This window comes from Rutilus rutilus, assembly GCF_951802725.1.
Source record: "Rutilus rutilus genome assembly, chromosome: 11".
In the NCBI taxonomy this organism is placed as follows: domain Eukaryota; kingdom Metazoa; phylum Chordata; class Actinopteri; order Cypriniformes; family Leuciscidae; genus Rutilus; species Rutilus rutilus.
Genome location: NC_140216.1, coordinates 15638708 through 15662498, shown reverse-complemented (window position 1 = coordinate 15662498; position 23791 = coordinate 15638708). Strand labels below are relative to the sequence as shown.

Genomic DNA, 23791 nt, shown 5'->3' with positions numbered 1-23791 from the left:
ACTTTGATATTGAGAATTTGTTTAAGAATAAAAGGGCATCCAAACGAAGTAACCTTTCTCACAAAGAAAAAAGTGCTTTGGAAGCATTATCCAAAGATGAAGATTTAGTTATTAAAAAAGCAGATAAAGGGGGTGCGATTGTGGTTTGGAGCAAGGACTTATATGTAAAAGAGGCTTCCCGTCAGTTAAATAACACAGAGTTCTACCAACTACTGACCCATAATCCTATAGAATCTCTTAAAGAGGAATTGGGAAAGATGTTACATCAGGCTAAAGCCAGTGGTTGGATCTCAGACCCTGAACTTAGATTTTTGTTCAGTGAGAATCCTAGAATGGCATCTTTTTACATGTTACCCAAGATACATAAATGTCTTGAGAACCCCCCAGGTAGACCTGTGATTTCAGGGAATGAAAGCCTTACTGAAGCAGTTTCTAAGTATATTGACCATTTCATTAAACCTTTTCTACCTTCACTCCCTGCATATGTCCAGGATACTACTGATGTTTTAAACAAGAACAAAGAGCTACAAGATATAGGCTCTGAAACCTTCCTTGTAACTATGGATGTGGAAGCATTATATACAAATATCGACCATCAACAGGGCCTTGCAGCACTCAGACATTTTTTGAGTGGGCGTCCTGAACATGAAATGCCACCCACTGATTTCTTGCTGTCACTAACAAAATGGACCTTGACTAATAACATTTTTGTCTTCCAGGATAAGATCTTTAAACAGACAAAAGGTTGTGCCATGGGGGCATGCTATAGCCCTTCCTATGCAAGTCTGTACCTGGGCAAATGGGAGGAGGACTTTGTTTTGAACCAAGAAAATAATGTGTTTCACAAGTTTATTATCTGGTGGGGGCGCTATATTGATGATATATGTCTTTTTTGGTCTGGCTCGGAAACAGAGTTGAATTAATTTCATGATTATCTGAATAGCATTAACCCAAACATCAAGTTGTCTTTAGAATATAGCAAAGTGTGTATTAATTTTCTTGATTTGACAATTTCAAAAGATAACCAACACAATTTTACATGCCAAGAGCTTCCATCCAAATTGGCTTAAAGAGAATGTCCCATATGGGCAGTTCCAGAGAGTGAAGAGGATCTGTGACCAAGATCATGTTTTTGAGAGTAAATCACTAGAGATGATGTCACGATTTAAGGAAAGGGGATATAGAAGCTCTACTCTCCAAAAATCTTACACCAGAGCCAAACATGTAGCTAGGTCATCACTACTACAAAGGAATACACCGAAACAAACAAAAGAGAGGCCTGTTTTTGTCACTACATACAGTACAGAGGCTGAACAGATAAGGCAAATCATACAAAAAAAAACTGGGGTATTATTGAAAGCGATGAGGTACTAAGTCAGGTCTTTCCTGAACCACCTCTCATTAGTTTTAGAAGATGTCCCACCCTACAAGATAGACTGGTTCACAGTTATCTTAAACCAGAAGTAAAAAAAAACATGGTTAGGCCCTAGGCCCATAGGTTCTTACAAATGCCATCATTGCAACCATTGTGCTAATGTAAGACAAACCAAAATTTTTCATGATGTTGGTTCCCAAAAGGAATTCACTATTAACCATTTCATAAACTGTCAAACTACCTTTGTCATTTATAGATTGGAATGCCCTACGTGTGAAGTCTTTTATGTAGGAAGAACTAAGCGGCGTTTACTGGACAGACTGGCTGAACTCAAATACGCAATTCGCACAGGAAACACCAACTATCCCATGATGGCAAGACACTATATGGAACATCACAATAGTGACCAGTCCACCTTACAGGTCTGTGGGATTGACCACATTCCTTTGTCCTTAAGAAAAGGCAATAGACAAAGGCAGCTGAATCAACGGGAAGCTTTCTGGATACATCGCCTGCAGGCTACTAAATATCCAGGCTTGAATGAGGAACTTGTGTTGTTAAAATAAAAAGTGATAAAAATAAAAATTAAACATAAAAAGTGATACATTGATCATAATTAATTTATGTCAAAATTGCACATTAGTCACTCAGAAATAAATTACCGTTAGGTCTATTTCACAAAAGAAAGAGGACACACTTACTTCTTCAGTTGCGTCTGTTTCTGTTTAACTGGTAACGTTAGTTACAGGACATATTTACATCACATTTAGAAAGAATGATAATTTCTACAAATATATGCCACCAAAAATACGACCTGAGGAGCTTTAGCACTCTCGACTACTCCCATACAGATATTTTCAGTCAGAGAAACAGAGGACGCTCCCGAAAAAAAAGTTGCTTTATTTTATGATAGTCCGGTTTAAAGAGATGAGACGTAGGCTACTGACAGATAAAATAAGAACATGACTGTGATAGCCTTTATGATTGGTCTGATTTCTTCAAGCGTTCACTATGTTTTTTTACTATGCGTATCTTACTATGTTTACTATTCAATTCTTGAATTTGAATTGAATTTGAATTAAAGGAAGCAGAATTGCAATTCAATAAAAATTAAAAGATATTCATATACATATTTTAAGTGAAGTGTTTAACAATGAAGCTTTACAGTATATGTCAGATATGATTGCATTATAAATGATATTAGTTTGAACTACTTGTACAGATTACATTAAAAGGATATGTTTTCCCCCAGCAATGAATGTTAAAAGCTCTAGTCACAGAACAAATAAAGTTTGATTTATTGTAATTGTAATTTTGTGGCACATGATGGAACATGACTCCATTTCCCAGAATGCTTTACTTTAACCAAGTATTTAAAATGGTTGCTAAACAATTTGAGATGGACATTTGTTTGAAAGCACAATTTGATGGGCAACACTGGACTTTTTAAGTTTCAGAAGTCCCTTACAACTTCACTCTGCACCTGTTGAGAGAATCTTTAGTGTTGCAGGAAAGATATTCAGACCAGAACGGTGCAGACTAAATGAAAAAACATTTGAGGAGCTATTGAGAATTAGATGCAACCGCCATGTGTTGGAGTTCACCCCAGTGAACGAGAGGGTCGCTTCCCTGCGTCTTCGGGTCGGGGATAGGTCTCTCACTGTCGTGTGCGCCTATGGGCCAAGCGGCAGTGTAGAGTACCCGGCCTTCTTGGAGACTCTGGGAGGGGTGCTGGAAAGTGCTCCGACTGGGGACTCCGTCGTTCTACTGGGGGACTTCAACGCCCATGTGGGCAGCGACAGTGTCACCTGGAGGGGCGTGATTGGGAGGAACAGCCCCCCTGATCTGAACCCGAGTGGTGTTCTGTTATTGGACTTCTGTGCTAGTTACAGCTTGTCCATAACGAACACCATGTTCAAGCATAAGGGTGCCCATCAGTGCACATGGCACCAGGACACCCTAGGCCGGAGGTCGATGATCGACTTTGTGGTTGTTTCATCTGACCTCCGGCCGTATGTCTTGGACACTCGGGTGAAGAGAGGGGCGGAGCTGTCAACTGATCACCATCTGGTGGTGAGTTGGATCCGATGGCGGGGAAGGAAGCTGGACAGACTCGGCAGACCCAAAAGTACTGTGAGGGTCTGTTGGGAACGTTTGGCCGAATCCCCTGTCAGAGAGATCTTCAACTTCCACCTCCGGCAGAGCTTCGACAAGATCCCAAGGGAGTCTGGAGATATTGAGTCCAAGTAGACCATGTTCTCCACCTCCATTGTCAACGCGGCCACTCGGAGCTGTGGCCGTAAGGTCTCCGGTGCCTGTCGAGGCGGCAATCCCCGAACCCGGTGGTGGACACCAGAAGTAAGGAATGCCGTCAAGCTGAAGAAGGAGTCCTATCGGGCCTGGTTGGCTTGAGGGACTCCTGAGGCAGCTGACGGGTACCGACAGGCCAAGCGGACTGCAGCCCGGGTGGTTGTGGAGGCAAAAACTCGGGCCTGGGAGGAGTTCGGTGAGGCCATGGAGAAGGACTATCGGTCAGCCTCGAAGAGATTCTGGCAAACCGTCCGGCGCCTCAGGAGGGGGATGCAGTGCCCTACCAACGCTGTTTACAGTGGAGGTGGGCAGCTGTTGACCTCAACTGGGGATATCATCGGACGGTGGAAGGAATACTTCGAGGATCTCCTCAATCCCGCGGTCATGTCTTCCATTGAGGAAGCAGAGGCTGAGGGCTCGGAGAAGGACTCGTCCATCACCCGGGCTGAAGTCACCGAGGTAGTCAAGAAACTCCTCGGTGGCAAGGCACCGGGGGTGGATGAGATCCACCCTGAGTACCTCAAGTCTCTGGATGTTGTGGGGCTGTCTTGGCTGACACGCCTCTGCAGCATCGCGTGGCGGTCGGGGACAGTACCTTTGGACTGGCAGACCAGGGTGGTGGTCCCTCTTTTTAAGAAGGGGGACCGGAGGGTGTGCTCCAACTATCGGGGGATCACACTTCTCAGCCTCCCCGGGAAAGTCTATGCCAGGGTACTGGAGAGGAGAATCTGGCCGATAGTAGAACCTCGGATTCAGGAGGAACAGTGTGGTTTTCGTCCCGGTCGTGGAACACTGGACCAGCTCTATACCCTCTCCAGGGTGCTGGAGGGTTCATGGGAGTTTGCCCAACCAATCCACATGTGCTTTGTGGATTTGGAGAAGGCATTCGACTGTGTCCCTCACGGCATCTTGTGGAGGGTGCTCTAGGAGTATGGGGTTCGGGGCCCTTTATAAGGGCTTTCCGGTCCCTGTACGACCGGAGCAGGAACTTGGTTCGCATTGCCGGCAGTAAGTCAGACTTGTTCCAGGTGCATGTTGGACTCCGGCAGGGCTGCCCTTTGTCGCCGGTTCTGTTCATTATTTTTATGGACAGAATTTCTAGGCGCAGCCAGGGGCCGGATGGGTGTCAGGTTTGGGGACCACACGATTTCATGTCTGCTCTTTGCGGATGATGTTGTCATGCTGGCCCCATCAGACCTGGACCTTCAGCATGCACTAGGACGGTTTGCAGCCGAGTGTGAAGCGGCTGGGATGAGAATCAGCACCTCCAAATCCGAGGCCATGGTTCTCAGTCGGAAAAGGGTGGTTTGCCCGCTTCAGGTTGGTGGAGAGTTCCTGCCTCAAGTGGAGGAGTTCAAGTATCTTGGGGTCTTGTTCACGATTGAGAGAAGGATGGAATTGGATATTGACAGACGGATCAGTGCAGCTTCTGCAGTAATGCGGTCACTCTACCGGTCTGTCGTGGTGAAGAAGGAGCTGAGCCGCAAGGCGAAGCTCTCGATTTACCAGTCAATCTACGTTCCTACTCTCACCTATGGTCATGAGCTGTGGGTCATGACCATAGACTGTAAAAAAAGATGGACGACGCCCCTTCGCTCTCTTCCATTGATGAGAACTGAAGCCGCCAGAGTCCCGATATAGCGCTGACATATTGGAACTTGAGTCTGCGCAGTAGCGATCTCGGGACCAGACCTGCGCAGTCGTGAGCAGGAAGTAAAGCCGCGAAATCAACGCTCCGCCCTCACTCTCGCAGAATGCACTCAGGGAGAGTGGATTCTGCACACTTTTTTACAAATTGATTGCAGTACGACAAGAGGCTTGTTAAAATATAGTAAATACAATCTCCTCAGTCTTCCGAAGATCCCGAAAAAATGTCCGTTGGTGCTTCAGTGACTACTTCGCTCAGAGAACCTGTCAATCACAGCTGTCAATCATGACGTTACACCACCGCATCACGTAACTAACTAAAAGCCAACTTATTTTTGAAACGGACACTTGAACTTACATCAGCGTGATAAAAATGACAGCAAATGAAATAAACCACCTTTGGAAAAAAGATATTTGAAGTGTAATTTAATTGTTTAGTTGGTCTCACGTCCCGTTGAATAACACGGGGAGGCGGGACTTATAACCTATACTAGGACCAGTCACCGGGGGGCGATCGAGACGTTTTGGCTTCACTTTTGAGGGCTTGTGCGGCACGCTTGGTCATGACCAAAAGGACAAGGTCCCAGATACAGGCGGCCGAAATGAGCTTTCTCCGCAGGGTGGCTGGGCGATCCCTTAGAGACAGGGTGAGAATGTGGACAACTGCGTAGTGCACGCTGTTGTTGTTTCGTTCAAACATTATGGAACATGGCAAGCAGACTATGGGACAAAAGGAGAACTAAAACAAGGATCAATATTAGCGTGGCGTTTTCGAAATGCCGAGAGCTTCGCGGCAAACTTCGACTTGACAGAGACACCACTCTTGCATGTACTTTATTAGACAGGTGAGCAAATTAAAAATATAAAACAAATCAATGTTATAAAGCTCAACATGATGAAATGTTAGAATATGATCAGTATATTATTCTAATGTTGATCTAGCTTACTGCTAGTCTCATACAGCCAACAAACTAACACATAGAATAACATTATAACTTTCAACACACTCAAATTCTGTTTAGTATGATAGTGTAACTTTAGACCAAATAAATCAGCGCTGCGTTACCTCACAAGTTTAAATTCATCAAATAAACTGACCTGTGTGAGTAATAATTCAGCATTTGAGGGTAGTTCGGTAGAGTGAAATGTGCTCATTCCTTTATATCTGTGTGTGGCGCTGATATCTGTCTCTTATTAGCAATCGCGACCTGCTTCATACCACAGTCGTGTTAAAAAACATTGTTTTCACTCATCCATAAACATTATTAGATCCATCAGCATGACAGTGAGTCCCATCATTCCGCTTATCACTGCGTCATCAACCTACGCCTTTGTTATTGTAAGCGGTTAGCGACCCCTAGCGGCGATGACTTTTTTTTTTTGATAAGATGAATTTTATTTTTATATATATATATATTTTTTAACATATTGTAGCTATAACAATGCATCTCAAAAAGCGACACAAACCAAAAGAAGTTCTTAATTCTACATAAACTAAGCAAGAGCAATTTAACCTCAGACAAGTATTATTCAATCAAACGGCATTCACCACACAGATTTACACTTAACCATCTGTAAATATAATGTCTTACTATCCAGCTAGTTATTCACCAGTTACTTTTAAGGGTTGGTGCAGTCACATTTTTAAAGTAGCAGCGCACATGCCAATAATTGGAGAAGTAGCAGCTGGATTCAACCTTAAACTTACCGGCGAGTTTTGTGATCTTTTATTCAGTGTTGTAATAATGGTAGAGGTAATAAAACAAGAAAACCTACATAGACTTCTGCGTATATGCTAAGATCCTTTGTAAGAGACACACTGTATGATGTGTTGTGTTAGGTCATTTGGTGGAGTTTTTATGTAAGGTTTCACTTCCAGGATTCACTTCTTTCAGAAACATTCCCACCTTCCTCACTGCTATTCCACATCCCAATATTTGCCCATATTTTGTATCAAGCTAATTTTTCATTATACATTTTGAATCATAAAACAATATTACATGCATTTAGTAAAAATGTATCTGATCGCAAGAAGAACGGAGAAACAACCACACACATTTTTATTCAAGATATCTTAAACATGTCACAAATAATGTAAAGCCTACATAGCCAAATGTTTTGAACAATCCAAAGCAGGGAAAAAATATTTTATATATATGTATAACAAAAAGTCAAGGTAGCTGTCATGGTTGCGGATGTAACAGGTACAGAAATGACACTGTTAAATATATGAGTTCATTTGCTAAAACTGATAAACATCATGTTTAAAAAAATTAACAGACTTTCGTGCATTAGAACATTCTGAACCCTTAACACGTTTTGTCACAAAAGCCAGTATTGTCCACTGTCAAGGCTTTGCGAGTTGATTTTTTACAGCAGAAACCGACAAGCACCCTTGTTGTTTGTGAACAACCCGATAAGTCCGTTTTTAGCGAATCAGCACACAGTATTCAGGTCAGGTGACAAGGCTGCTAGTCACTTCGAAAAGACGTGCTAATTGAGTGTAGTTTCGTCAAAGCTGACTAAAAGTAATTGAGGTTGGATTATTTAGACAAACTTGATAAACCTGTGATATCTTCTTTGGGGTGTAAAAGGAAAATAAAAGCTGCAGCTTTTTTCACGGAACCTTGCTAAAGCAGCACGTTACAGTGTTGAGGGAAATGCTCCCTGTATTGCGTGTAATCACAACAACAAAGTTTATCAGGCGTCTATGTCAGCTGAGGAGATTAATGTTACAAATATTAACCGAGTGTTTTATTATATATCATAGCAATTTCTTGGTTCTCTTACGAGAGTACTCTCGTGTTGCGTAAGCTAGCTTACTCCTTTTCTCGAGAATACTGAAGCAGAAAAATTATCCTTAATATTTTAACATGTAAAACGCATTTGCTACAGCAGGCAGACATAGGCGAGGCAGCTCGCGCACCCATTGGCTGCCCTGCAGCAACTGCTGCAACCTATCAGTGCGTCTGGCATGACTCCAGCGCCAATGGGAAGCCTTCCCTGCATTATGTCATGACCTGCCAGAATGGGTGTGGCCTAAGCCTATAAATACCCATCACCCAGGTTGCACTATGATTTCGTCTCCTTTCAGCGAATTATTCTCTTCGCTGGATCTACTGAGAAGAAGAAGCTGCGCCGTCGAACAGCACTCAGCGGGATGAGCTTGAGACAGAGGACGCCGGCTGGATTATCGCCACCTTTGCTCGCCGTACCTGCTGCGCTATCCGGCGCCCATATCCTTTTCTTGCTTCCGTGTGTGTTTGCTGCCGCGACACACACGTCTTTCTCTAAAAGAGCCGGCATTTATAAATGCCTTCCATGTCCTGCGGCTCATGCCGAGCCACGCTCAGTGATGGGGACCGCCACGTGCTGTGCGTTTCCTGCCTGGGCCAGGACCACGCGAACCTCGCACTTGCTGACGGCGGCTGCCACGAGTGTGAAGCGTTGCCTCTATCGACCCTGCGGGCTCGACAGGCGGCCTTCTCCACTAAGTCCGCTTCCCCAATGCTTACTGTTGGGCCGTAAAAAGCGCCGCTCACAGAGGCCACCGGAACCGTCCGTGAAAGAGCCCTCGCCGGTGGCGTCCCCGCGAGCCTCTTTCTTTCACAGGAGTCCAGCGTGAGGGCGTCGGTCGACGCTGAGCTTCTCCGCCTCCTTACTAAGGCCGTAGAGGGCCTCGGCCTCGATTGGACCGTGCCCCAGGAGCCCGCACCCAACAGGCTGGATAGTTGCTTTCTTCAAGGTCGCCGCTCTTCGCCTGTTCTGAGGCCCACTCCCTTCCTCCCTGAACTGCACAACGAGCTCTCCAAGTCTTGGGGAGCTCCGTTTTCGGCCAGGCTAAAATCCTCTGTTTCCTCGACGCTCTCTGCGGTTGACGGAGCCAAGGACAGAGGATATCTCTCCGTTCCTCTGGTCAAGGAAGTGGTTGCTACGCACTTGTGTCCGCCCTCTGCTGGATGGCGGTCCAAGTCAACCCTACCCACCAAAGCCTGCCGGACCACTTCAGCGCTGATCGGCCGCGTGTATGCTGCCGCTGGTCAAGCTGCATCCGCGTTACACACCATGGCGGTACTCCAGATACATCAGGCCAACCTTCTCGGCTCCCTGGATGAGGCTGGCCTGACTACGGAGCGTGTAACGAACTTGAGGAGCGCGACGGACTTGGCTATCAGAGCAACCAAAACTGCCGCCCAGGCCATTGGACGTAACATGGCCACCCTCACCTTCACGGAACTTCACTTGTGGCTGACGCTGTCTGATATGTCAGACGCTGACCGCGCCACCTTTCTGGACGCTCCCGTGTCACCGACTGGTCACTTCAGCCCCTCGGTGAAGGGCTTCACAGAGCGCTATTCCGAGGAGCAGAAGGCGTCTCAGGCCATGAGACACTTCTTACCACGACGCTCCAGTTCTGAGTGTAGAAAAAGTGCCCACTACTCAGTGCTCACCCCTACACACGGGCATTACCCACGCAGTGTCTCACACCACCCCGGGGTCCATTTCAAATATATATTTATTAAAGATAAAGAATGAGCAACGTAAAGTAAATAAAGTCAGTGTAATTGTTAAACTTAAGAAACGAAAACGTATGCAATCAGGGTATGTGAAGTGTCATGCAAAAGGAAACAAAATCAGCAAAACGGTGTAGGAGAGAAGGAGAAGCGGCGGCCTCCTTCAATCAGGTCTGGAGAGCTTTTAACACCCAGGATACTGGAAACAAACACACGCGGTCCTGGAGCAATCACCCGCAACACGCCACACCTGTGCTCCGCTCACCTATAGGGGAGACGTAACAAACAGGCAAACCGCAAAGGAGGAGGAGCTGACAGGTCCGAGACCGTAACACCGGGTCCCTGAGTATCAGCGACCGGAGCCCAGATTTCATTCTACCCCTGGCCATTCACGCAAAAGCGTGGGAATCGATTCCAGGGGTCTCAAAATGGGTGTTAGATATAGTGAAACGGGGCTACTCGCTTCAATTCGCTCACAGACCACCGCGCTTCTCAGCCCGGGTCGAAACTTCGGTGAATCAGGAAGAAGCACACCTACTTCGCACCGAAATAGCGAATTTGCTAAGGAAAGGGGCGGTAGAGACCGTCCCCTTGGCAGAGAGCGAGTCAGGGTTTTACAGCCGTTACTTCTTAGTACCAAAGAAGGACGGCGGGCTCCGCCCCATACTAGATCTCAGGCGTTTGAACAAAGCTCTTATGATACGCTCGTTCAAAACGCTCTCAACCAGACAAATCCTCGCTTGAATTCGACCGAGGGACTGGTTTATATCAGTGGATCTGAAAGACGCCTACTTTCAGATTCAAATAGCATCCCGTCACAGGCCATTCTTGAGATTCGCCTTCGAGGGCCAGGCTTATCAATACTCCTCCCTGTGCTGAAAAACCACCATGTTCTAGTCAGAACAGACAACACGTCAGTGGTTAATAAATATGTGGATAAATCACCAGGGCGGCCTCAGGTCCCAGAGCCTTCTTGCGAGAGCAGAACCTTATGGGCTCAGCACAATCTGTGTTCGGTGAGAGCAGCGCATGTGCCGGGCGTTCTGAACGTGGGCCCAGACATGCTGTCCAGGGCCAAGCTTTCCCCAGGGGAATGGGCCTTGCATCCCATGGTGGTGCGAAACATTTGGAACATCTTCGTCAGAGCGGAGGTAGACCTGTTTGCGTCGCAGGCCAACACTCACTGCCCGATATTCTTTTCAAAAGAAAGGGACGTGCTGGTCCTAGACTGGCCCAGACGTCCTCTCTACGCATTTCCCCCGGTCGCCTTGTTACCACAGGTAATCAAGCAAATCAGGGAGTGCAAATGCTCGAGTGATAGCCACGCTCTGGGAGAATCAAGTGTGGTTCCCAGAGTTGATGGAGCGGGAGAGTACAGCTCCATGGCCGATTCCGCTGAGGAAGGACCTACTGTCCCAGGCCGGGGGCGCAGTTTGGCACCCGTACCCCGAACTGTGGGCCCTACATGCGTGGGTGATCAATTATTGCCATTTCATCTCCCGGAGGGAGTAATGAACACAATCATGCAGGCTAGAGCCCTGTCTACTAGACGGCTCTACGCGTCTAAATGGTCAGTGTTCGCTGAGTGGTGTTCAGCTCATGAATTGGACCCGTTAGAGTGTGAGGTAACGGAGGTGCTTTCTTTCTTGCAAGAGCTGTTGGACAGCGGGAGAACCCCATCCACGCTCAAGGTGTACGTGGCGGCCATAGCGGCATTTACAAAGCCTGTAAATGACCAGTCGCTGCGAAAGAATGACCTAATAATCCGTTTCCTCAGGGGAGCTAGGAGGATTAATCCTCCTCGGCCTCCTTCGGTTCCAGTTTGGGACCTTTCCACAGTCTTAGAAGCCATGAAAGGCGGCCCATTTGAACCATTACATGCGGTGGAGCTGAAATACCTCTCCTTCAAAATACTTATGCTTTGTTATCGCGCCTGACCAACCTAGTTGCTCAGACCGTTGACATATTGCAGCGTCCTGTGGGCCTATGCAGTTTCAAGGTTCATTATTGCCTTAACTGTGTATATGTGTAAAGCACCTAATCTCTATATACCGAGTCATCCCTACCCGTTCTGTCGCTCACGCGTCTATTCCATTTTACATGAGCCCCGGGTATACTGCCCTTGGGACATTAGTATTGGAATTTTGCACGCACAGCGTTTTACATGGGGTTCCCGGCTAGCTTACGCAACACGAGAGTACTCTCGTAAGAGAACGACTCTCGGTTACTAATGTAACCTCGGTTCTCTCTAGAGAGGGAACGAGTGTTGCGTAACCGGCCGTGCTTGTGTTGCATTATGGTTTCGCTTTCAGTCGACTGAAATCATAGTGCATCCTGGGCGATGGGTATTTATAGGCTTAGGCCACACCCATTATGGCGGGTCATGACGTAGCGCAGGGAAGGCTTCCCATTGGCGCTGGAGTCATGCCAGACACACTGATAGGTGGCAGCAGTTGCTGCAGAGCAGCCAATGGGCGCGCAAGCTGCCTCGCCTATGTCTGCCTGCTGTAGCAAATGCGTTTTACATGTTAAAAAAGTTTCAGTATTCTCGAGAAAAGGAGTTTTCCCATAGCGTAAGCTACCTTACGCAACACTCGTTCCCTCTCTAGAGAGAACCGAGGTTACGTTAGTAACTGAGTGTCGTTTTGTTTAACTCTGAAACATGAAATGTGGAGTTATCTGCTTTTGCCAAAAAAAACGATTGTTGGAGTTATTTGTCTTTTACTGTGGCCGAGAGAGCTCAATGCGCTGTGTCGCGGAAATTTTAAACTGTAAATTAAACTAACCATGTTTCTAACATCTAACATTCTAACATTTGAACAATGCACAATGTACTGTTCAAAACCAAGGGAAAACTTGTGACTTTGAGTGTGTGTGTGTGTGTGTGTGTATAAAAATTAGGGGAAGTGAGACAGATGACTAGTTCTCAAACCTGTGATAAGTAATCACAAAAACAGAGTTTGCTTGTGTCAGTGACAGAGGGAAAAGGTTGGGGCTTTTGAACCAATTGAACCAATCATACTGAAGGTTACATATTAGTCATGATAATCTTATTTGTTGTCTCGATTCTATAAAAACTGTTGTATCCGTGATATCTGGTGGGATTCTCAATGGAATTTGTCTGAGATCCTCCGGCCTTGCTTCTTGGGAGAAATTCCCTGAGAACTGCTCAGAAAGATTAAAGCATTTGAAGGACATTTGCTGAAGTCTGTTTGTAGATTATTCCTGAATATCTATCTATCTATTCTATCTGTTGCAGAAGAATATCAAGTACAAGTTAGACAAATCTGACATATAATGAGGGCTTCCTATAAAACGTCTGTCATTTAACAAATTTTAAAAACACGGATGGATAATACAAAATGCTTTCTGACATTCTGACAGAAAAAAAACAAGCAAGAACAAAATTTAAACTTAGCCCGTCAATTTTCATTTTACAATTATCATCTCTCTCTGTGTGCGTGCGTCCGTGTTTGTGAGAGAGAGCTCGCGCAACACTGAGGTAGCCTACTTTTTAATCCATAAGTATTATAGGGTGGCCCTTAAATGTACGATTTTTTTTTATTTAATTTTTTTCTGCAGCCTGACCCGCTAGATTTGTTCCATTTATGCCAAAAACACCCCAGAAAAAAAATGGGGCAAAAATATTAATATTTAGAGGTAGCTCAAGCACATCAAAGTTCGCTGTTTTTGTAGGCAATTCTACAAGTCAGCAAAATTCTTCATTCTAAAACGTTTAGCATTGAGCATTGTATTCAATATACACAGTTTGCAGAATGCATCAAATCACATAGCCTATTACTTGATCACAGTTCAATGTGAGTACTATATTAATTATTTAACCAAATATATCTTACACAACATACATTTGACTATTGTAAGATAACTGATGATACGCATCTTTTCACAGTTAGTCCAGGCAAAGTAACTAATTTTGGAGCCAAAAATAGAACTAATTATAAAATAATTTTTTGCAGCTTAGATAATTTCTATGAAGTGTCCAGAACAACATACTAAAAGTCCTAAGAAATCCTAGTTGAGGAAATATGTTAAATTCTCAACAATGTGAGATGTGTGCCAATAAGGCCAGACAACAATACACCCCAATGGGGCTATTTTTTTTCCTTTACTCCTATCAAAATGAAACTTTACACAATGAAAGTACCCATGAAGAGTAAAATTTTTGGTATTACAAGTTTCTTTGAAAATGAATTTGAATATGCAAATGAGCTATACACTAATCGAATATAGGCTACCCAAAATACACCCGCATAGGCTTAATTTTTCTTTTACTTCTACCACAATAAAACTTTACACAGTGAAAGTATACATGAAAAGAAACATCTTTGTTGTACAAGTTTCTTTGAAAAATCTATTTTAAATATGCAAATGAGCTCAACACTAGGCCTAATTGACTTATGGCCAAGAAACCATAAAGTCACAAGTAGAAAAAACGGGGGCCAAATAACTAACACATTCATGTCCATTCAGTAAGTTAACCTATGAATAAACACAATACATTTGAAGTCACTTGCCACACTTACCTGGGTCACTTGCCACAAAAAGACTTATATTGACCTTAAGAATTGATTGCACAATCTTGCCTCCAGTTGCTTTCAATTTTTTTTTTTTTTTTTTTTTGCGAACAAGCCTTACCTAATGACATTCCCCCACATATAACATCAGAAGAAAGTCAGAATAGCCATCTTAGTCATTAGTAACGTGGTGAGATTAAATTTTGGGCTGGTAGATTTACAAATGATTGGTATTTTTGGTAAGATTACGAGATTACAGGCAGAAGTCAATCTTACCAACTAAACGATTCACTCTCACACAGAAGACAGATGAAAAACCAGATAGACACACTTTCCAGACATTCCAGCTCTTTAAAATAATTTTGCCAGACACCAAAACTGCTTCTCTTTTTGTAGTTAGCAAGTATTTCAGACCAGGCGGGCCACACATCAGACTTCAACCGTTTGTAAAGTAGCTTTGCAGTGTTATGAGAAGCTAGCAACAGCAATATCTAGGTTAGTTAAAGAAAAAAACTTTAAAAAAAACAAAAATAAAAAAAATAAAATAAAAAAGAAACCTCCCCATGTTGTTGTTACCTGTTGTTACCGACCCTGAAGACTATACCGGCGGGGGTTATACCCCTGGCAGGTACTACCAAACCAGGCAGTTTTCAGGTTAGAGGCCAGTCTAAAAGCAGCATTGCCATCACCCATTGGCAGTAGGATGATTGGATGAAGATTGGGTCGATGTATTTGTCATACATATGAATGGTGTTTCTGCCTATATGCAAATTAGGACATATTCAATAAGTGTGGCCCTCGTGTCGTGCATATTCAAATTCATTTCAAAAGAAACTTGTAATACAAAAAAAAAGTTACTTTTCATGTATACTTTTACTATGTAAAGTTTTATTGTGGTAGGAGTAAAGGATAAAATTAATCCTATTTGGGTGTATTTTGGGCATATTCGATTAGTGTATAGCTCATTTGCATATTAAAATAAATTTTCAAAGAAACTTGTAATAAAAAAAAATATATACTTTTCGTGGGTACTTTCATTGTGTAAAGTTTAATTTTGATAGGAGTAAAGGAACAAATAGCCCCATTGGGGTGTATTGTTGCCTGGCCTTATTGGCACACATCTCGGATTGATGAGAATTTAACATATTTCCTCAACTAGGATTTCTTAGGACTTAGTATGTTGTTCTGGACACCTCATAGAAATTATCTAAGCTGCAAAAAAATTATTTTACAGTTAGTCTGTCGTAAAACGCTACTTTGCCCAGTTCACAGTCAATAGTTCAGAGTTTCTTAACACAGCATTTCTGTGAAAGTGGCTTCGTTAGCCCGTCGTTAACACAATTTATGCTTCTGCAAGAAATGCATAGAATATATTTTGTGCAAAATAGGTGTAAATTCAGAATTGCCATTAAATAAGCAAGTATTTAAATAGTTTAGATAAAATTAGGCAAGTGGTAATTATCACAAATTGAGCATAATAACTGATTATACAAAATTTCAATGTCATCGAGCAACCTCTAAATATTGTTCAAATGAGCTCATATTTTGCCTGAATTATTTTTTCATGTTTTGTAACAAATTGAGGGGGTCAGACAATTATAAATCAAAACTTGAAAAATAAGGGCCACCTTAATAAGTAAATAACGCGCTAGTTTTCATACAAAAAAAAAAAAAAGTAACATAATTAGGTACTTTAGTTATTATTAACACAATAACGTAACACATGAAGGCTATGTTTCTCAACACTGAGAATGAATAAATAAACGCCTGTTTCTCCAGACTCGCGCTTATCAGTAATCCACAAATCACATCACTTTCTAATCACTAAACCGTAGCGATTTCAAATTTATTAAGATTTATTGTTCAGCATTACTTGAGCATTTTATTATTTGCATGGCTGAATGACGTCTTCCTCTTTTCTGAGTGACCATGAATAACGGAGTATTTTAAGATAATCCATGCGATCCGTGTGATCATCGAATCCATAGGATTAAGTTAACTCAATACAATATTTAAACTTTCCACATCCACCCCAGGCCGTTTACCTTCCGGAGTCAGAAGTACCGTTACAACTACTGTCTTCGCTTATGAAATCACGGCGGGCGGGCCGCGGGAGCGGAAGGGGGATCGAGCGGGATTCTTTATTGGTGTCGATTTTCAGTCTCTTTTCAATGATAGGCCTTACGCATCTGTCAATCATCCCCGCTTGCTATTTGGGGAATGAACCCAGCGATATGATTGGTCGAACTCTTCTTCTTTTGCTGTTGCTTGATTTGAGGACTGCGCGTGCACAGAGGCGTCACTAGGGGCACATTCAAGTTCAAAACGGTGTGCAACGTTTTGCTACGGTTTCCGGGTTGAACGTCATGTTTCCTGGAAACGGCGTGCACCGGTGTGCAACGGGGTTTGAGATACGTTTTCTCTTGTTTGGTGGGTGTGTCAGAACTGCAGTCCAATCAGCAGCAACATGTATATAAAGCATGCGGTATTAAAGTGAACTCGCACAATGGGTTCAAAGATAGTAATTTACAAATGTGTTTGATGCAGCTCAGTATACGCAACAACTGAGGATATTAGAAGACATGTTTGTCGTAAGTTTTATTGTAAAAATATAGGATATCAAATGATAATGATGTAGTTGTCAACATAATGATCAACATAATGATGTAGTTGTTTATATTTTTAGCTTCATTGCAAGTGTATGACATTTGGTATAGAAATAAACAATGGTAATTAAGTGCTTTTCCTAAAAATGAGAAAGAAAATACAGGGTATTAAAACAGTACAAATAAAGTCAGTATGTGAGGCTAAATAGATGTGTTTAAGTCTGAAATAGGTAAGATGGGTGCTTCCATTTCAGTTTCAGCAATCCCTTCACTCGATTGGGATGTTCTCTTTTGTTCTGGGCGGCAAGTGCAGTAACTGTAACATCGGGCATATTTTGTAGTATTAAAACACATATTTAGGTAACACTTTAGAATACTGCTCCTTCATTAATGAATAACTACACAGGAACAAATGAGTAATGCACTATTAACATTGTAGTAACTAGCCTACTATTAACTAACAAGAAACTCTGATTAACGAATTAGTAAGTCATAGCGTTCAGTCGAATGTGGTAGTTCACTATTAGCTAATCAGTAACTACTATTTTTCATACCTCACTGAAGACTACTAAGAACTACTATAGAGCTGGTAAGTCCCGCCCCTTCGCTAACCCCGCTGAACCTCTAGGTTGAAAAATCGTCAATGCAAGTGAATGGGAGAAAATAATTATTTTCTGGTCCCGTTTGAATTGTGCCATGAATGTGAACATATGTTGTCTGTGAATTTTTTATATAATCTTTCATGTGAAGAATGCTACAATTTAGCGGGTAGAAGTTTGATACGGTTAGACTTTGTGTGAGAGCACTTTGTGGACTACAACTCTTCGCTGCTTTCGACGCGTTTGAAACGTCACCACCACTCGCACACGGACACTAGCTCACGGATCCCGCTAAACATGACTGTGTCTTTGGTGCACTTCACCGCCTTCTTTCAGGGAGAGGACAAAATCGTTGAGGTTGGCGAAAACCACGGGTAAGTCAACTTTATGGGGTGACGTCACGACATGTAGTCTTTCTCGTTATGTATTTTCGACAACTGCTAGCCGAAGAATCATACCATATACTGTCAAACTCGTAACATGAAAGATTATATAAAAAATTCACAGACAACATATGTTCACATTCATGGCACAATTCAAACGGGACCAGAAAATAATTATTTTCTACCATTCACTTGCATTGACGATTTTTCAACCTAGAGGTCCAGCAGGGTTTTACGGAAGGGGCGGGACTTACCAGCTCTATATACAGGTTCATAATTAATATTAATAATACATAATATATAATAAGGTAATGGTAACTCATTAGTAATTAATCAAGTGTTACTACATCCTTCTAAAGGAACTAATAATAATTTGGATCTGTATTCTAAAGTGAAAAACATGATAAATACCTAATATTGACTGAAGTCATTGTAAGTTTTAAGGCTTTTGTAAGGTTTTTGATAGTAATGACTCAAGTGTTACTACATCTTTCTAAAGGAACTACTAATTATTTGGATCAGTATTCTAAAGTGAAGATCATGGGAACACACTAGTAATGACTAAAGTGTTACCAAATTCATTGGAAGGAATTACTATTCAAAATCTAACAAAAATCTCAAAAGCTTACAATGACTTCAGTCAATATTAGGTAGTTATCATGTTTTTCACTTTAGAATACTGATCCAAATAATTAGTAGTTCCTTTATAATGATGTAGTAATACTTGAGTCATTACTAGTGGGTTACCATTACCTTTTATTATAAATTATGCATTATTCATGTTAATTATGAACCTGTAGATAGTAGTTCTCTGGGAGGTATGAAAAAAATAGTAGTTATGATTAGCTAATAATGAACTACTACATTCATCTGAGCGCTATTACTTACTAACTTGTTAATCAGTTTCTTGTTAGTTAATAGTAGTTACTAGAACGTTAATAATGCGTTACTCGTTTGTTCCTCTGTAATTATTCATTAATGAAGGAACAGTATTCTAAAGTGTTACCCATATTACTTTGTGAAGAATTTTCGGAGCCTGATGAAGTCGGTATAAATTTTATACCGACTTCATCAGGCTCCGAAAATTCTTCACAAAAAACACAAAGAATGGCCTTCTCAGCTGCCATAGTTGCAACTCTTGCGTCATCAGAACAGTGTGTTCAACGCATCACCGTTTCTGTTTAAAAAACATTGTGCAACGTTTTGTCGGGGGTGAACGCAGCCCAGGTTTTTGCATCTAGTTTAGAGTGACAAATCGTACCAGCGTACTTTGAAGTCAAAATGCGTATCCGCTACGCAAAATGCGTACAGGTTGGCAGGTCTGGTACAGAAAAAAGCAACAGACTGTTTAAAGTGTGCAGTGCAATATAATTTATAGATTGAAACCAGACATGAAGTGTTCAATACGGCTTTCGCAAAAAAATAAATAAAATTAAAGCTGCAAGCAGCATTTATCGGGGTTCAAGCAGTTAAGGCCTTTAAGGCCTTTAAGCACACAAGCATCAAAAGACATTAAGTTTTATTTAGCAAGCATTTAACAACTGCCATCATAGATAAAAAAGTCAATTTACAGCCTATACAGGCAGTTTACCATAGGAAATATATGGTTTTAAAGTGTTTTTACAGTTACAGCACCTTTTGCCTGAGTCTTCTTAAAGTCTTGCCTGATCTCCACCACTTTTATTAGTAGTACTCAAAGTGTGCCCATATATGTGTGTCAGATTTGTTGTAAATATGTAATTTTGATAAGGAGTTTAGACAATTATATTCAGTGGCGTAACAAGCCAACACCGGGCCCTTAAGTAGGATTATCAAGGCGGGCCCCTTGATGACGCAATTGATGACATTGATGACACAATGTCCGCGAGTAGGCTACCATGAATAGGGCAGGATATGATCATACACAGCATACAAGAGATGAGATGACTAACAAAATCAGGAGTAGCCTACGCTCACCAATAACAAAACAAAAAAACAACAAAAAAACAATGGGGACAGCGCACTATAAAACATTGTTAGGCCTAGGTCCAAATACATAAAAAAGATGCTCTCTTACATTATAGCGGGATTTTCCGGGCTTTCCTATGTGCAACTGCAAAGTTGTCGATTAGATCAGGATTGTGCGCACAGGCATTCTCAATTGACCATTCGCAGGGAGTTTGATTAACAGGCGATCTGACTAATCATAATCCGCCATTTTGTCCAACAAAGAAGTCAGGACAGTTAGTAGATTAACATAGGAGGATTTAAATTTGAAAAACAAAGTGTACTGACGTCTTAGTACTTTAAAACAACATTCCTTTTATGTTCATTCATGTTTATTTTAATGCTATAAATCAGTGGTTCTCAAAGTGTGGTACACGTACCACTAGTGGTACGCAGGCTCCGTCTAGTGGTACGCAGAGGAATCATTGAATTTCGCACGTAAGATCAAAATTTACTGTCTATTGTGTGATCAGTTTTGACCGGTCCCTGGAGCGTACAATACGATTACACCGGTGTGAGTAGAACGGCCAGTGCATCACGTGATCAACTGCTAAATTCAAATCGTGCTCGCAGTTGGCTGGCGGTGAGCCAGAGACGGACGCGCGCCACTTATACGCTGTCAAATATCACAATTATTCAGTGTTTTTAACCACATAATGTTTATTTTACGTTTCAGACATTTAAATTCACATAAGTACTAAAAAACAATACATTTACAATTGGTAAAATACACACTGATGTCTATGGAAGCGAAAAAAATAATTGCCATTATAATTAGACGGCACGTTTTACACATTGTGTAAGTAACTTTAAAGTTAACTCTATTCTTCTCCCAGTTCACCGGCCACTTACTTTCATGTATTTTGGGAGAAGTGGATGAATTTACGTGCTGTAAATCCAACAGATACGATTCTCTGAACAGTGGCACAAACTAACATAACGGCGCATATAGCTCAACTAACGCGATCGTTTTAAAGGTATTTAAAAAACATAACACTTCCACTTGCAATATTTGACAATAGGAATATCAAATATTTCATGCCATAGCTAACAAATTTGTGAATATTTTTAATTAAAAAAAAAGAAAGAAAAGCAGATAATTAGTCATTCAGCGCTGCGGTGTGTCACGTGACAATCAATGATGCGTCACCATGGAAAAAGTAAAGTGATCAGTTCTGCCTTGAAAAACTCACAGGGGTCAGCCAAAACATTTAAAATTTACGTTTAAAAGGGTTAAATATGAATACACAGCCTGTTTTTTTAATTAATATTTTAAGGACAGTAGGCTACAGTTTTTATTTCACTTTTAGGTGCAATACATTTGAATTGAATCAAGTTAAGTTTTTTATTAACCTGTATGCAGGGGTGGTAAAAGTACTCAAAAGTTATACTTGAGTAAAAGTATATATACCTAAATAAAAAATGACTCCAGTAAAAGTAGAAAGTCCTCCATTCAAACATCACTTGAGTAAAAGTACAAAAGTATCCGATTTAAAACGTACTTAAGTATGGAAAGTAAAAAGTAAATATTCAAATTAACTGTAAAATATCAATAATTAAGCAGATCAATTGTTTTGGGAGTGATATGCAATGTTTTAATTGAAGAAATTAAAAGATTAGATACTGCAATTAAGAATTTGTTAGATTTACAATCATAAGAGAGAATGAAGCACCTTAACATAGTATAGTGGTTGAACTTGCAATAGACATGTTCCATAACATTAGCTGCATCAAACAGAAGATGCGCAAAATACAAGATAAGACTTGTATTGCATATGTTGTATATGTTTTAGTATATCAATGAGGAAGAACCATCTCTTTAAGTTGAAATATCTTCAAAACACACCATTAAGCTACACAGAATACTATTCCAAGTTGTAAAAGCTTTTGTTCAGCTTTAGCAGAAGCTGATTTTCAAAATTGCGAGTCCATCCTGGCTCTCCTGGGGCTAAATAACAATCCTGCTATACTAAACAGCCTCTTACACGCCACTGAGACAGGAAGGGGTGTGTTTAACCTGATGTACAACTTGCAGTTCACAAGTTCACACTTACATACAACTAGTGGAAATAAAGTTTAATGCGTATTTGGCGTGCTGTCCGGGGGGAGGGCTCCGAGCTCGGAGTTCGGCCTGAACCCAGAGGACTCCCCCCGTATGTAACTGGTTAGGACTAGAAGTGTGGAGAAGGGGTGGTGGAGGGATGCTGTTAAACTGTCAATGGATTGAGGTGAGACCGCTGAATGTATATATACCTCTTACCACTGATTGATTGCTGAGTGCTCTCCACTCGTGTTAATTATCTGAACGTGCTCCTCCCGAACTTTGTTAATAAAACATCATATGGAGGGAAAGGTATTCAGCAGACTGATGTAGTCAGCACGGTTTAATCACACGCAACCCCAAGTCTGCCACCGTTAGCTATCAATATGCGTTAGCTTGACTAAAATTAGCTATCTGTTTACAAGGCACGTTTCAATATGAAATCACTTGGCTAACAATAGTAACAACATTAACGTCAACTCACCTCATTATGTTTTCTCAGATTTGAGGGTGAAGTTTTGAATGCTGAAATTCCATTCACCCATGGCAGGCAAAAAAGACATGCGTGAGAGTATGCTGGCAAAGACCTCATGGCCTCACGCATTCTTTTTTTCAAAAGAAAACCAAGTTTTTCATTGGTTTGGAAAGCCAGTGTAATAAATACTTGGAGCGGGCATGGGGAAATGTTTTGGAGTAAAAAGTAAACTTTGTCTTTAATATTGTAGTGGAGTAAGAGTGAAAGTAGATGCAAATAAAACATACTCAAGTAAAGTACAGATCCCCGAAAAAAATACTTAAGTAAAGTAACAAAGTATTTTTACTTCGTTACTTACCACCACTGCCTGTATGCAAGCAGCACAGTGCATTGTTAATGTTCAAACTGTGTTTTTACAATGTTTAAAGTGGCTGACAATAATAAATATTCTTATTAGAAATTAAGCTGCCTCATTTTTGAGCTGTGCATAACTGTAGCTGAATAGTTAGGCCTACTACGCTACTGTATTTTCATATTGGTCATTATGGTGGTACTTGAAGAGCCAAATATTTTTTGAGGTGGTACTTGGTGTAAAAAGTTTGAGAACCACTGCTATAAATTAACTAGAAGGAAGAGATGATCGGTTCACAAGCAGCTTTAACTGAGCCTTGAGTCTACAGCGATCTGTCAGACACATTAAAGAGTCACAAAACGGTATTTATTGTTTAAATGTCTCTAAAAAATGACTACATTTGAAAGGTGAGACTTTGTTTCATATCAAAAGTACTTGTCTGTCAGCGTGCAGTCTTTTCTCTGATCCGCAATGTATTTTTCACTGCGTGAGAACTTGGTGTGGTGTGAGAGTGGCGTCGCTTGTCAAACATAGCAACAGTAACTAAAGTGGGCAGGTCTTTGCGAACGGTCATTGACAGTATGGACGGGGATTCGCCAGTCCCAATTCAAAACAAATTTCATCACAATCCATCATTGTTCGTTTCAAACATGTGAGAGCATCAAAATGATCCATGGGTGAAATTGATTGGATTTCATTTCTTTTTTTGTCAGTTCCTATCATAATTTGAACATTTTGACATTATTGTTTAGCTATTTACCTATGTTTTCAAATTTCCTTTGTTTTTTTGTTGTTGTCTCGATCAGACTAACGGCTTTGAAGATAACCACAAATTTTTAAAGCTCTAAATGACACTTACAAAAACCATAAGGCGAAACCTGGCATGTTTGGTATTGTTGGACTCGGCAAAGATTCTTAGGAGGTCACTCCTGTTAAAAAAACACGGGCTTGAAACTTCTAAGGCTCCT

General features: G+C 41.6%; 1 protein-coding gene across 2 annotated transcripts in view; it reads right to left on the bottom strand.

Moving 5' to 3' along the window:
* The window catches only part of LOC311299989 (glutathione hydrolase 1 proenzyme-like), a 63110-nt gene that overhangs the window by 35998 nt on the left and 3321 nt on the right, over positions 1 to 23791 (bottom strand). Inside the window, exon 1 of one of the 2 annotated variants that reach the window (XM_084424028.1) lies at positions 7041 to 7162. The exons of the other annotated variant lie outside the window; for it this stretch is intronic. The gene's annotated coding sequence lies outside the window, so the exon portion shown is untranslated. Of the gene's footprint in view, positions 1 to 7040; positions 7163 to 23791 lie in introns of those variants that run through there. 2 annotated transcript variants of the gene reach the window in all.